At 31.4% G+C, this 16,233-nt stretch overlaps 1 protein-coding gene across 2 annotated transcripts in view; it reads right to left on the reverse strand.

Moving 5' to 3' along the window:
* The window catches only part of LOC139493536 (potassium voltage-gated channel subfamily KQT member 1-like), a 99,183-nt gene that overhangs the window by 67,360 nt on the left and 15,590 nt on the right, over nt 1–16,233 (reverse strand). Inside the window, exons 3-7 of one of the 2 annotated variants that reach the window (XM_071282027.1) lie at nt 8,469–8,546; nt 7,159–7,241; nt 6,592–6,675; nt 3,999–4,127; nt 32–124 (exon numbers count right to left, since the gene is read on the reverse strand). The gene's annotated coding sequence lies outside the window, so the exon portion shown is untranslated. The remainder of the gene's footprint in view (nt 1–31; nt 125–3,998; nt 4,128–6,591; nt 6,676–7,158; nt 7,242–8,468; nt 8,547–16,233) is intronic. The other variant, XM_071282026.1, reaches the window with a different exon arrangement.

Raw genomic sequence — 16,233 nt, forward strand, 5'->3', positions numbered from 1 at the left:
ATTGAGAATTTTACTAAAGAGAACATCTTACCTTAAAAGTTTTTTCTTGCGTGCAATCTGTTCACTGACTGCGAAGTGTACTAACACGATCTTTAAAGTTGGGTTATATAGAATGGATGTCGATCTAAAAAATTGAAAGTAAGGACTTGTAATGAACCCAACGTTGATTACAAGTTTGTCAATCAAAAGCATTAACAGTATCAACCCATCTACATTTCCTGTAAAGACTCACAAGCATAACGAAAATCAATAGTTGTAAATGTTACGTTTCTAGATACACAGGTGTGACGTACCAGTAAAGACAACGTCACACTGCTTTCATAGGAAACAGATGTTCAATAAATTAAGGTTTTCTAATATAATCCACGAGTTTCAATGTTGAAAAACACAAATCTGGTTTGTTGAAAGAAACTTTTATATATATAAACTTATTAATGTTACAAAAGTTTAAATATACTTAATACCTTTCATCAAAAATCAATCATATAAATAAATATCTGTAAGTAAATATAGCAGGCGCCTGAGTATGATAATCTTATTTAAAATTTTAAATCAAGCTACCTTCATTGTCATATAATACAAATAGTGATAAAGATTTTAAAAGATGTTTTCTTCCTTACTGAGTTATTTGCTAAAACCTTCCATAAAATCTAAAATGGACATTTGAAAATGTATAGAATATCATGGAGAAATCTCACTGTTTATCAGGGAAGGTACAAACATGCAACGTTTTTTTACAAAGTTACTTACGAGTAAAAACATTTGCAATTCATGAACAATTCAATATAATTTCTGATAAATTTTAATCATAATATTTTTTGTGGAAATAGTCGCATGTTTTTATCTGTACAATAAAAATTTTTAATCATAGTGTGTCAAATAAATTGCACAGATGTGCACAAATAGTTAATGATTACAGAATAGTAAAAATAAATTAGCCTTTTTTATGAGATATTCACATTATAACAATTATCCTAATGATGTCCATATTTGGTATTTACAAAATGAAATGTCTGCAGATCACCAAATATGTCTTTTAGTGGAAATCTCATTAAAAGCATTTTATTTTTTGGGATCAATACCATCATATGATGTAACAATTTTACAGATTTTTGCACAATTGTTCATTTAAGCTTTTCTATCTGCTTCATAAAATTGGTTTGATAAACCTCATATATAGTTACTGAAATAAGGCTATAAAAAAATAACCAGGAGAGTGATTGATTGATTTTTGGAGTTTAAGGCCACTTTCAGCACAAATGACTATTTTATGACAGCCAGTTAAATGTGATGGTGGAAAAGTAGAATGTCCAGATAAAAACATGATGTTCAGATGGGAAAAGCCCCAATACTTGTCATTTAAGATTGGAGTTGAATACAACTGTCACATGAGGGTTTGAACCAGAAGTGGATTCAGTATTTTTTTTAAAAGGGGGGGGGGGGGCAACCGAGGAGAACAGGAGAAAGGGGTGGGGTGTTCCGACCATATGTCCCCATTCAAATGCATTGATCTAAAAGGCAAGTTTTTCTACTCATATAGATTTTGGATATAATCATTTTGAAATAGTATTTTTAAAGAAGAAGATTTTTCAAACTTATCATATCTAACTGAAGTTTGGGTTAAGAAGTCTTTTGAGCACACTGTACAAACTTTACTGATAAGATCTCTATGTCCCATGTCAGATGTTAAATATTATCACATAAAGATATCTTTTCAGATTCAACTCTGAAAGGGAAGTTTTTCAACTCATATAGATTTTGGATATAAATATTTTGAAGTTTATATATATACTCCCTCTCTTAAAGAAAAGAAAAAAGTATCTATTTTAGTAAACCTTTTAATCATCTGATTCTGAGATAGTGCACAAAGCAGTGCACAAAGCAGAATGTGAGTTCATTTAAATCTTGCACAAAAAAATAAAAAGATGTGCATCTCTCTTCTCTTCTCAACTTAATCTAATTTTATATTTCTGCATGAAGGAAATGCTGAAAGGATTATCTTAGGATTATCTGCTACATTTTATGTAAAACATTTGATACAACTATTTATATTACAGAACTGTGATCATGGTGATAAAACTCTATGTATAGCCTGTAACTTTGCAGAAAAATCTGTATTTTAATTAAGAAAATAGTGAGTAAACTTTGAATACAGAGAAAACTTTAGATATATACACAAAGTATATGGGTAATATTTCTACAAAAAATGAAATGCAGATGATACCAAAGGGACAACCTACATTCATTAATCCAAGAAAAACAGACAATACCACAGCCAAAAAGAAATAAAACCCAAAAAGACAAACAAGTCATATGACTTAACTACAAAGAATGAGCAAATTACCCCCCCCCCCCCCCAAAAAAAAACCCCCAAAAAACCCAACCACAACTTTTGTTTAGTTGACATCTTTACAGTTTATGATAAGGGTCAATATATAGGCTACAGAGGTCTCTTATATGTCATTCTATGAAAATACAATTTAAAGTCTTGTACCATAAAAATATAGTCTATATGCCAATACACATAATTAACAGTGCCTGGTGATGTTTCATAGCCTGACCGGTTTCAGTCCAAAAAGAACCTTCATCAGAGGCAGAAATATAGATTCCACCACTGCATCGAGTGTGATACGATATTTATCCACTCAAGACAGTTAAATTATCAAATTTAAAACGCGAGGCTCGCCAAGCGTTTTAAATATTTAAAATTTAACTGTCGAGAGTGGATAAATATAGTATTACACAAGATTTGGTGGTGGAATCTGTTTCTCTAATGATTTTCAAACAATATGCAGGCAAACTTATTGCTTCTTTGCGACTGATCTGCAAAAAGATGTGTTCTTTCTATGTGACGTCATCAGGCATGGTCGCCTTTTTTCATGCTGTCGTCACAATAGGAAATTCAGAGGAAAACAAGAATATTTGACGTCATAATCGGATTGTAAACAATGAAGAACTGAGATCAAACGAACCAAACGTTGATTAAATTTTTTTTATACAAAGGGTGCAGAAAAGGATTAATTGAAGAAGAATTAGAGAATGGTAGATTAATGTTTGCACGCTATTTATATAGATATGGTAACCGGATGTTGAGGATTTATGGGCGGTTAAGATTTTATAACCAGCAGTTTAAATCATTGTACCACTCTATAAAGAGTTCTCTTCATTTATGTAACCTTTGCATAGCTTTTTCTGATGAATGTGAATTTGCAAAGTGTTCTCTGTTTCAAATTGTATTAACTACACCATAAATTTACATCAAAATATTGTTATGAATTTGAGATCAAATCATATAGATGAATTTCTTCCAAAAACGTTCAAAAAGGTTAATTTTTTTATATAAATAAGGCCATTAGTTTTCTCGTTTGAATTGTTTTACATTGTCATTTCGGGGCCTTTTATAGGCGACTATGCGGTATGGGCTTTGCTCATTGTTAAAGGCCATACAGTGACCTATAGTTATTAATTTCTGTGTCATTTTGGTCTCTTGTGAAAGGTTGCCTCATTGGCAATCATACCACATCTTCTTTTTTATAAGAAGTCAAAAATTTTGCAAGTATCACTCGAGTACTAATTTGAAAATATAAATGCATGATAGTTATATGAATAAATAAACATAATAATTTTAAAATGAACACCTACACCTTCTTCAATTTAAATCTTGCACATATACACAATACATAATTCAAGTATTAGTTTCAATGGGAATTTTAAAATCCAAAGTTTATTTTTAAGTCATCACTATTATACAATCATATAATAGGCATTATAAATGTCCAATAATTGAGACTCCATTTTAACCTTATCGTATCAATATAGTTTATATTCCTTGTGTACGAGCATAAAAGCTTTAAAAATATTATTCTAATTAGACAAAAGTAAAATTATACAAATCTTCATTTTTAAACACATGTACTGTCACTTAAGGTTAATACCATGTATAAATATAGCAAACAGTAACAACAAAAGAATAAATAGAGACAAATATTTTACCTTACCATAGGTTCATTGGCTCTTCATCCCAACAAATGCCAGTATGAAATATATTCCATAAAAACTATGAATTTCTGATGAGACTGTTCAAACACGTCATATAATTGTCCATGGCTCAGTCGTCCCAGATATATCTGAAAGATCAATTATTAAATCAGCATTAAGTATTAATATCTTTTTACATATACCTGACAATAATACATTCTAGAATGTGATGATATTTAATAGAATATATTTACGTAATAATATACACCAGATGAGTATCTATATTATCAAGCAGGATTACAATATATTATTAGATTTAAGATAGATTATAACCAGATCTTTAAATTCTGGTTGATGAAATAGGATTATATTGCATTTCTAACCCTGTATAAACATGAACTATGTACAGATTACATTGGAAATTATTGTCAACAATTATTTGGTCAATATTTGTAAGTTCTAATCTTCATAGTGCCATATAATTCTCACTGTCCATGACAAATGAAATGGAATGATACAAATTTGAAATCATTAATATTAAAATACAATACTTTTAATTCCTTTTGATTAAATCCGTCATTTTCCTGGAGGGCTATATGGATGCAGATGAGATAAGCCATTAATGGCACATAATTATGTACATGTGTCTTGTGATTCTTCCTTTTATCTCTATACCTAAATGTTGTTGATTCTTAATTATTCATGAGATACAAGTAGTTGTGGATTTTGTGGGTATAGATCAACCATGAATTATAATATTTACTGTAGTAAAAATAAAATTGTTTAGGCTTGTATATAATGCAGACTTGGACAAAACTACCAAATCAAGTACCAATGAAAATATATATTTGCCACTATCCAGAAATTCATTCAGGTATCCCAAAAAATAAATGAATCCTCAGTATAAATAATCAGTAGCGGATCCAGAACTTTTCCTAGGGGGGGGGCCTCCAGTCATGCTTCAATGATTCCCTATATAATCAACCAAATTTTTCCCATGAAAGGGGGGCCCGGGCCCCCCCCCCCCCCCCTGGATCCGCCTATGATAATTAAAATATTTTCAGATATAAACCAAAAATTACAATTTTTCAATTTTTAAAGGGACATAACTCTAGAACAGTTTAAGAGACACAACCAAAATTCAAACTTGATCTGTATTTTGTTGTAATAAGCATTGTGTATAAGTTTCATACTATTTGGTTGAGTCAAACTAAAGTTAGAGAACAAAAACCAACTTTTGGACATACGTAAGTACGGACATACAGACACAAAAGGATAAAACTTAATGCCCCCTCCGCTACGACAGGGGCATAAAAATAGTCTTAAACTGGAGCAGGGAAAAAAAGAATAAAACAAATATTCATTGGCATACAACTTGTGCTTTTTGTGGCCATCAAAATTAATATTTTGTGTTACAAACAGTTAAATATGCTTATCCAATATCAAATTCATCAGCCTTAACATTATATAGGTGGTCCATCTTGTGCATGATATATGTTTCCATAACATTTGATATGTTAATATTTAAAACATTTCATAAACAATTTTCTTGGCATAAAGAGTTTACCAGGCATGTATATTGTATATATACAGGTGTGATGGTGTATTCTTCATTCTAAGTAATCCAAGTAATGCTCATGTTATGACATAAGTGAAAGTTTGAGGTAATTACTAGTAGTTCAGGCAAAATATATGTATGACCTAAACGTTTCAAGAATCAACACTAGTTAGAGGTATAATTTTCTCCCGTTTCATTTGTTGCATGAATTTGGATAAGTGTTTGCAAACAACATAAAATTTAGAAAGGAAATGAGGAATGTGTCAAAGCGACAACAACCCGACCATAGAGCAGACAACAGCCGAAGGCCACCAATGGGTCTTCAATGTAGCGATGCTTGGATGAAAGAATTATGAAATTGATTAGTTTCACATTTAAAAGAAATTGTTATGACATAATCTGTCAGATCTAAGCCTGACATACGTAATCTTTCACAAACTATTTTTGTTAGAACTAATCAGAATGGTTGAGGCTACATACATATTTCACCTGCAAGAATGTTTAATGGGAATTCCATGTTTGTCAACAATTCCATAAAATATGTACTGTACTGTAAAAATGTGAAATCTGTTTAAAGGTCATATTTTCGTTCTACAAGCTTCAATCATCTAACATCTTCTTTCATCAAATATAGCCATTGTAAATATTCCATTTAACTCTTTTGAAACTGACAAGGATGAATTCAATCAAAGTTGCTAGAAGTTACACACAGGAATTCTACCATTATAAAGTCATTTCATTTTTTTTTCCAAATACATACTTAGTCTACCTAGCTACCAATTAACCCTTTAATTTTCCTACCACATAAATAATCACAAATAAAACACTAAATTACAAATAATCATTTAGATTACTTAACTTTATGCAATTATAGTCTTAAATTTAATTCTACAGAACATTGTTTTAACAAACCAATAACATTAAAATGTCAACCTACATTATCACTAATGCTAGAGGAAAAGGCCAATAACTCTTGAATTACATAAAATAATAACAATAAATCTATCTTTGTTGGAGAATAATTAAAATAAATGGGTGCATTTAGAATAACAAACCTGAATGTTGTACAAATTGACTCCACACAGAGGGCTCCAACAGATAAAGCAGCTCTCTGTCAATGAATAATATGCTTTAATCCCCTGTAAAGATCAAATCCTTATACTAAACATTGAAAATAACACTGCTGCAATTGAAATTAACACCAAATTGTTAAAGAGCAATCCATTTCAAATTAGACTCCACATTTATTTGTTTTAATTTCTAAAATCAAAATCTCACTCACTGCTGGTATTTAGATAAATCAAAATCATTATTCATTTAAAATGAATTAAATGTGACTGTATTGAAATCAGTGCATGTTCCCTTTAAATAATTTTCCGACCGTCACAAAAGTTTTCCTTTTAATAGCTATATCATTGTAAACAAATAATAAAGCTTTCTGGTATCAATTAGCTCAACAAAAATAGTATTGACAAAGGCCAAATAAATCAGAAATTGGGTGAAAGTATAGGTACCAATTATTACAAATTTCTTTTAAAAATAAAACAAACAAAAATTTTATTTTCTGTTTACCAATTAATAACTCAAACATCATTAAATTTAACCTACTTAGTCCTACTAACCTACTACTACTGTCCAAGGTTAAGGGAGGGTTGAGGGCTCACAATCATATGTAGTCCAGCACTTGCTGTCCCATGTTAAGAGCCTGTAATTCAGTGGTTGTCATAGTTGGTTGTCTTTTATACTTTTTTTCTCCATTATTGTTTTGTACATAATTCTGGACCATAGTTTTCTCAATTGACCTAATTGTTAATGTTGTCATGTCAGGGCCTTTTAAAGCTTACTATATGGTATGGGTTTTTGTTCAAAGCAGGGTGTCATCTATAGTATTTCAAATCTATGTCATCTGGTATATTTGGTGGATATTTGTCTCATTGGCAATCATACCACACATTCTAATTTTCATGATATAAATGTCAATAAAAACCAGTAAAGATAATAGGGGGTAGTCAAACAATCTATAAATTTAAAGCAAAAATTGTTAGGAAAAAGAACTGTGTGATCTTTTATAACATATATTTCAAGATTTGTTGTTGTCAAAATATGAATATGAGGAAGTGCAGTGTAGTTACCAGTTTATTTGTTCACATTTTTTTAGTTTTCTTGGGTCAATCTCCATTTCTTCATGGGGGATTTTTTATAACACACATTGTCATTGCTTATTTATCAACTCTATTCTATAACATCTATCATCTGTGTATTCTTATTAATATTACATTGAATTTGTAAATTCATATCATCAGAATTATAAGAGAAATTAGCATATAAAAAGATCCTTAAATTACATTTGAGTGCCTAATGAAATAAGATGCTTTTAATATGTCACTACCAGTTTAATTTTCTTATATTTAGCTATAAAACATTAGTTCATGGGAAGACTAGATATTCTTGCTAAAACACACCATTTTTGTTGTTGAGTTGATTATATTGGAGTTTGTTCAAGGACTGAAAATTTAACTTCTATTAAAGGAGATATTATTTATTGTGAGAGACAATGTACCATTGATGAGGTCTTCTAAATAGTGAGGGGGTTTTGGATATTTCTGGTGAATTTTGCATTGGTTCACTATCCAAATTTTGTAGCTTAATAAGTTGCTTGGCCTGAAAAAAATTTATGAATGAACAACTGAAGTAAATTCCACATTGCAAAAGGTTCATTCAAAGTCAAAATTATCATTATAACATATTCTGTACTAAAAGTCTTTTCTTAGTGTTACTGTATATTTTCTAACAAGACTTTTGCATGATAAAGATTGAATATTCTAGGTACAATGAGCTACCATTGATGAGAGATCATATAACATTTTACATAAAATATCAATGATAACTTTTGTCACTTAGTTGTTAGATATATAAATATATATGTACTTACAAGTTTCTCCCCTATTATACCATTTTGCATCTCATATCGTATTCATTTTTCAAGATCTGCCTCAGACCATATTTGCATCTGAAATCATGACACTATGTACTAAAAACAAAATACAGACTGAAAGGTCACTACAAACTAAAAAAAAAGGAAAACATTTCTTGACATTTATATGCAAAGGAAAAATAAAAGAAAATAAATGGGGGGAAAAATCAACATACTTCATTTTGTCGTTAATACAAAAAACTGGTATCTCAAAGTACATACAGTATAAAATATTTCTAGTAATTTATTTAATTTAGATGTTCAACTCTAATGGCATAAAATAACCAATCAATATTATAATTAAATAAATGGGGAATGTCTATAGGACACTGATGATGCACCCACTTGCATATATTTTGTTATAAAGGGACATAACTCAAGAACTGCAAAATTGATGCAACCCAAATTTGTACTTGATCTGATTTTTGTGGTAATAAGCATTGTATATACTTTTCATAACATTTGGTTGAAGCAAACTTACATAAATAAGGCCATTAGTTTTCTCGTTTGAATTGTTTTACATAGTCATTTCTGGGCCTTTTATAGCTGACTATGCGGTATGGGTTTTTGCTCATTGTTGATTAGGCCGTACGGTGACCTATAGTTGTTAATTTGTGTGTCATTTTGGTCTCTTGTGGAGAGTTTTCTCATTTGCAATCATACCACATCTTCTTTTTTTATATTATGTTAGAGAACAGAAACGAAACATCAAGCAATTTTTCCATTTGTAAAGGGGCATAACTCTAGAACATTAAAATGACGCCACAAAAATTCAATCTTGATCTGTGTTTTGTGGTAGTAAGCATTGTATATAAGTTTCATAACATTTGGTAGAGTCAAATAAAGTCAGAGAGCAGAAATGAAATTTTGGGACTTACGTACATGCATATAGATGGACAAGGGTAAAACTTAATGAACCCTCCACTAAGGCGAGGGCATAAAAAAGAGTAAAATACTTATTTAGGGACAATTACTACAAAGCACCAAAATAAGTCAATTGACCCTTTTGGTCCGAGACCACAATTATTTCGTAGTGCATTTCTTTTAGAACATAAATGAAATTAAAAAAATCCCACCTGCGCTTTCTAAAAAGACAAATTATATCAAAATTATAGAAAACTTCATCGTCTCTAACCCAAAATATGGACAATTTCATGTTTAGGGCGTCTTGAAATCTTTTGACAGCTTCCGAAGTAGTAATTTTTAACCTTTTTCAGCTGGACCAAATCACTACTTTCCTTTAAAATTCTGGACCCAAATTTTTTACAGTGTAATTTCACCCCCCTACTTGCAATTTGAGGCATTAAACATGGAGAAATAAATTTGAAAGGGGTATAACTAGAGGCTCTAAAGAGCCTGTGTCGCTCACCTTGGTCTATGTGAATATTAAACAATGGACACAGATGGATTCATGACAAAATTGTGTTTTGGTGATGGTGATGTGTTTGTAGATCTTACTTTACTAAACATTCTTGCTGCTTACAATTATCTCTATCTATAACAGTACTTTCTGTGGAAAATGTTATTGAAAATCTTCAAATTTTAAGGGGGTCAATTGACTATTTTGGTTATAGTGACTTATTTTTATTTCTTACTTTGCTGTACATTATTGCTGTTTACAGTTTATCCTTATTTATAATAATATTCAAGATAACAAAAAAACAGCAAAATTTCCTCAAAATTACCAATTCAGGGGCAGCAACCTAACAACCAATTATCCGATTCATCTGAAAATTCCAGGGCAGATAGATCGTGACCTGATCAACAATTTTACTTCCTGTCAGATTTGCTCTTAATGCTTTGGTTTTTGAGTTAAAAGCCAAAAAATGCATTATACCCCCCATGTTCTATTTTTAGCCATGGCGGCCATCTTGGTTTGTGTGCCGAGTTACCGGACACATTTTTTTAACTAGATACCCCAATGATGATTATGGCCAAGTTTGGTTAAATTTGGCCCAATAGTTTCAGAGGAGAAGATTTTTCTAAAAGATTACTAAGATTTACGAAAAATGGTTAAAAATTGACTATAAAGGGCAATAACTCCTAAAGTGGTTAACTGACCATTTTGATCATGTTGTTTTGTAGATCTTACTTTGCTGAACATTATTGCTGTTTACAGTTTATCTCTATTTATAATAATATTCAAGATAATAACCAAAAACAGCAAAATTTCCTTAAAATTACCATTTCAGGGCAGTAACCCAACAACGGAATGTCCGATTCATCTGAAAATTTCAGGGCAGACAGATCTTGACTTGATGAACAATTTTACCTGTGTCAGATTTGCTCTAAATGCTTTGGTTTTTGAGTTATATGCCAAAAACTGCATTTTACCCCTATGTTCTATTTTTAGCCATGGCAGCCATCTTGGTTGGTTGGCCGAGCCACCGGACACATATTTTTTAAACTAGATACCCCAATGATGATTGTGGCCAATTTTGGTTAAATTTGGCCCAGTAGTTTCAGAGGAGAAGATTTTTGTAAAAGTTAACGCAGGACAACACCGGACGCCAAGTGATGAGAAAAGCTCACTTGGCCTTTCGGCCAGGTGAGCTAAAAATTAATGGCAAGTAACCCACTGTCAACACTACGGACTATATTCGTGAACAACGAAAATCGTGGGAAGAAAATTGTGGTCTCAGACCTTTTGGTCATGTGACTGGTTTGTATGTACTCCCTTGGCATCTGAAACTGCGTGATAAAAAATAATGAAATTCAATTGGATTTTGAGACTTCTGGAAAAACCACCTAAAAGAGCACTTTTTTTAAATACTGATGTAGAATATTTGATAAAAGTAAAATTATCATAGAACAAAGTTAAACTAATATTTTTTAACTCATGCAGCTTATAAATAAAACTTACAAACTAAAAAGATTCTGTGCAGTTAGATTATCCTGTATACTGATTCCATGTTGTGACAAGTCTTACAACCTGTACATTCATGTGTGGTATGATCTGTATTTGAAACTGAAACAAAATTATTGAAGTAGGTTATCAAATTATTGTGACACATGGAATTTATCAGTAAAAATAGACAAATCAAAGGTTATTTATATGCAATAAATCTGGAAGAGTATTTAAACTAGAGGCTCTAAAGAGCCTGTGTCGCTCACCTTGGTCTATGTGAATATTAAAGGAAGCAGATGGATTCATGACAAAATTGTGTTTTGGTGATGGTGATGTGTTTGTACATCTTACTTTACTGAACATTTTTGCTGCTTAAAATTATCTCTATCTATAATGAACTTGGCCCATTAGTTTCAGTGGAAAATGTTAGTAAAAATTTACAAATTTTATGAAAATTGTTAAAAATTGACTATAAAGAACAATAACTCCTAAGGAGGTCAATTGACCATTTCGGTCATGTTGACTTATTTGTAAATCTTACTTTGCTGAACATTATTGTTGTTTACAGTTTATCTCTATCAATAATAATATTCAAGATAATGACCAAAAACAGCAAAATTTCCTTAAAACTAACAATTCAGGGTCAGCAACCCAACAACGGGTTGTCCGATTCATCTAAAAATTTCTGAGCAGATAAATGTTGACCTGATAAACAATTTTACCCCTGTCAGATTTGCTCTAAATGCTTTGGGTTTTGAGTTATAAGCCAAAAACTGCATTTTACCCCATTTTCTATTTTTAGCCATGGCGGCCATCTTGGTTGGATGGCCTGGTCATCGGACACATTTTTCAAACTACTAACCCAAAAGATGATTGTGGCCAAGTTTGGTTTAATTTGGCCCATTAGTTTCAGAGGAGAAGATTTTTCTAAAAGATTACTAAGATTTACGAAAAATGGTTAAAAATTGACTATAAAGGGCAATAACTCCTAAAGGGGTCAACTGACCATTTCGGTCAAGTTGACTTATTTGTAAATCTTACCTTGCTGAACATTATTGCTGTTTACAGTTTATCTCTATCTATAATAATATACAAGATAATAACCAAAAACAGCAAAATTTTCTTAAAATTACCAATTCAGGGGCAGCAACCCAACAACGAGTTGTTCGATTTATCTGAAAATTTCAGGGCAGATAGATCTTGACCTGATAAACAATTTTACCCCATGTCAGATTTGCTCTAAATGCTTTGGTTTTTGAGTTATAAGCCAAAAACTGCATTTTACCCCTATGTTCTATTTTTAGCCATGGCGGCCATCTTGGTTAGTTGGCTGGGTCACCGGACACATTTTTTAAACTAGATACCCCAATGATGATTGTGGCCAAAGTTTGGTTTAATTTGGCCTAGTAGTTTCAGAGGAGAAGATTTTTGTAAAAGTTAACGCCGGACGACGGACGCAGGACGATGCCGGACGCCGGACGCCAAGTGATGGGAAAAGCTCACTTGGCCCTTCGGGCCAGGTGAGCTAAAAAGGGTAGGTACACATGTAGGTAGTTTTTTTTTAAATTATCTTACTTTTTTTCTTTTTTCTTTTTAAATTGAGTCTATATATATATGGGAGAGACATTCCAACTTTAATAGTGCTTATATAAATGTATAATGTAATAGGAAACACACATCTTTTTTTTATCTGACCTATGCAGTGCTAAATATATATTTGAAAGCAAATTTAGAAAATGATGCATATATCTGCTTCATGATATTATAGATATTAACCTAAAATAGGAAAATATTTACTTTTCATCCATTTTTTTTAAAAATTTAAAATTTGAAGACCTTTATTCATGATTTTATATGTGGCGCCACCCCTTGCCCATTGACAATTTTGTTGAAAAAGAATATATATATATATGTAGGACTCTAAAGTGCGATGGTACTCTAAAGTGCGATGGTCACGCTAAAGTGCGATGGTCTACGCTAAAGTACGATGGTGTGTCACTTTAAAGTGCGAGGGTTGTTTGTTTGCTCAAGTACAATGGAATATCACGCTAAAGTGTGATGGACCAAAAGGGTAATGTTAAAGGGCTTAAAACGTTAAAGAACATGGATGATTATAAATAGTCTTTTTTACAAAAGCAAGTATGCTAAGTAAAGGTTTTATAACATATGTGATAGGCTTTATAATGTATCGGTAGTCTTAAGTGATTGTTTCTTAATTTAAAAGACCGACCATGAGATAATTGTTAAAATGGTAATTTAGGTGTGACAAAAATCTATATATGCTGTGGATGATTTTTTTTAAATTCGGGCTTATCAAATATTTTGATAATTAGCGTAGCTTGCAGTTCACATGCAGTCTATCCCTTATGTGAACACATACTCTTAAAATCGTCATCGTAAATTACAAATACAAAATTCGTTCATTGTGTAACATTCATTTATTAAAATCTTAATCTAAATGAGAGAGAAATGCAATGTTCTTCAAGCTTTCTCCTTTTTCACAGCGAGTACAGGTTGTATTTCTTACAATGTACAAAATAATGTTTTAGCGAATAATTTATGATTTAAGCATGAAAACATGTACCTTTATTTTACCAACTTCAATTTGCAATAAAATCAACAATATTTCAATGGGGACTGCAAAGTAAACTGCAACATAAACAATGATTTCAATGTATCCTTTGCCTCTAATAGAAACAGGATAAAGGATACTTATGTGTATACTTTTGTATCTGTATAGTAAAATGGTTGACTGCACGACACAAGTACTTCTTCTAGCACCCGAAAAAAAACTATTAAATCAGTCAACAAAGCACGGTAAGGTTTCCATTAAGTAAGTCATGGACATTTGGTTTAAAATTGTTAATAAAATATTCTACATTTAGTTTTCGGCATGTTCATTTTTTTTGTATAAACGACTGTTCATGTCATAATCCATAGTACGTTTATTATGTCTATACTTTCGTGGACCATCGGACTTTAGTGTGTGTAGGCATCGCACTTTAGTGAAGACCATCACACTTTAGCGTGACCATCATATTTTAGCGTCCCCATTGCACTTTAGAGTCCTACATATATATATGGTATATAAAGAAAGTACAGCAAAAATATCTGTGGCCAATTGGTGGCACACAACTATTAATTTTTCAGAAAACTGTCCTAAAAATTTTACATTTTCCTGACCACTGAAAAATTTCTCTGATTTTAAGGCCAAAACTTTGAACTATGAATCAGTTATATTGAATTTGAATCATTTACTTTCAATTTTTTCTTCTTTTTAAAATTCTTTTTGAACTATATATATTTACAAAGCTTTCAGTTATTGATTTATCTAAAATAACAATTTTTATTACTAAACGTTTGAGTTTCAAATTCCTATATTAGTATTAAAACTATTTTGTATTTACATGATTTTATAGTGATGAGAGAACTATCTTTATATATATGTGATTTTCCACTTTAGGACAAGAAAACAAATCCCAAGACAATCAAACAAATTAATTTACTAGTACTTACAAAAAAATTAACTTACATACAGAACTCATAGGTAAATTCTAAATGGGAAGTAACAGAAGGACCCTAATCAAATCGTAAAATCAAAAGCTCAAACACATCAAATGAATGGATTCCAACTGTCATATACTCAAATTTATTTTAATAATTTTTAAAAGCATATCTTATAAACTTAAATAAGGTGTTCTATAATCCTTTAAATGATCCATTTGAAAATTAATTTTTGAAAGTAAATTTAGGTAAAATTGCTTATAATACATTACAATCAGTTCATTACATCAATATTAAAGTGACAGACATTACCTAAATATTATTCCTACATTTTTACATGACCTTCTTATTTGTTTGGGAAAAACCCTCACTGTATTACAATTATCTCCCTTTGTACATATATCAGGCCTGTCAAATGAACAGATTTGCATTTCAAGACTTAAACCCCATGTTTTTCTTGGGCCCATTGATATTCTCAGTTAAATTTACTAGCATTCATAGCTTTCTTGTCTTAAGTTTAAAGAAATTGACAGGTGCTGAGAAATTCAACCCCCTTTTAAACTGTATGCAAAAGTGCTTTAGTTACAGGCTTAATGCTTTGGTTTTTGAGTTAAAAGCCAAAAAATGCATTATACCCCCCATGTTCTATTTTTAGCCATGGCGGCCATCTTGGTTTGTGTGCCGAGTTACCGGACACATTTTTTTAACTAGATACCCCAATGATGATTATGGCCAAGTTTGGTTAAATTTGGCCCAATAGTTTCAGAGGAGAAGATTTTTCTAAAAGATTACTAAGATTTACGAAAAATGGTTAAAAATTGACTATAAAGGGCAATAACTCCTAAAGTGGTTAACTGACCATTTTGATCATGTTGTTTTGTAGATCTTACTTTGCTGAACATTATTGCTGTTTACAGTTTATCTCTATTTATAATAATATTCAAGATAATAACCAAAAACAGCAAAATTTCCTTAAAATTACCATTTCAGGGCAGTAACCCAACAACGGAATGTCCGATTCATCTGAAAATTTCAGGGCAGACAGATCTTGACTTGATGAACAATTTTACCTGTGTCAGATTTGCTCTAAATGCTTTGGTTTTTGAGTTATATGCCAAAAACTGCATTTTACCCCTATGTTCTATTTTTAGCCATGGCAGCCATCTTGGTTGGTTGGCCGAGCCACCGGACACATATTTTTTAAACTAGATACCCCAATGATGATTGTGGCCAATTTTGGTTAAATTTGGCCCAGTAGTTTCAGAGGAGAAGATTTTTGTAAAAGTTAACGCAGGACAACACCGGACGCCAAGTGATGAGAAAAGCTCACTTGGCCTTTCGGCCAGGTGAGCTAAAAATTAATGGCAAGTA

The sequence above is a fragment of the Mytilus edulis genome, chromosome 10 (assembly GCF_963676685.1).
Source record: "Mytilus edulis chromosome 10, xbMytEdul2.2, whole genome shotgun sequence".
Lineage (NCBI taxonomy): Eukaryota > Metazoa > Mollusca > Bivalvia > Mytilida > Mytilidae > Mytilus > Mytilus edulis.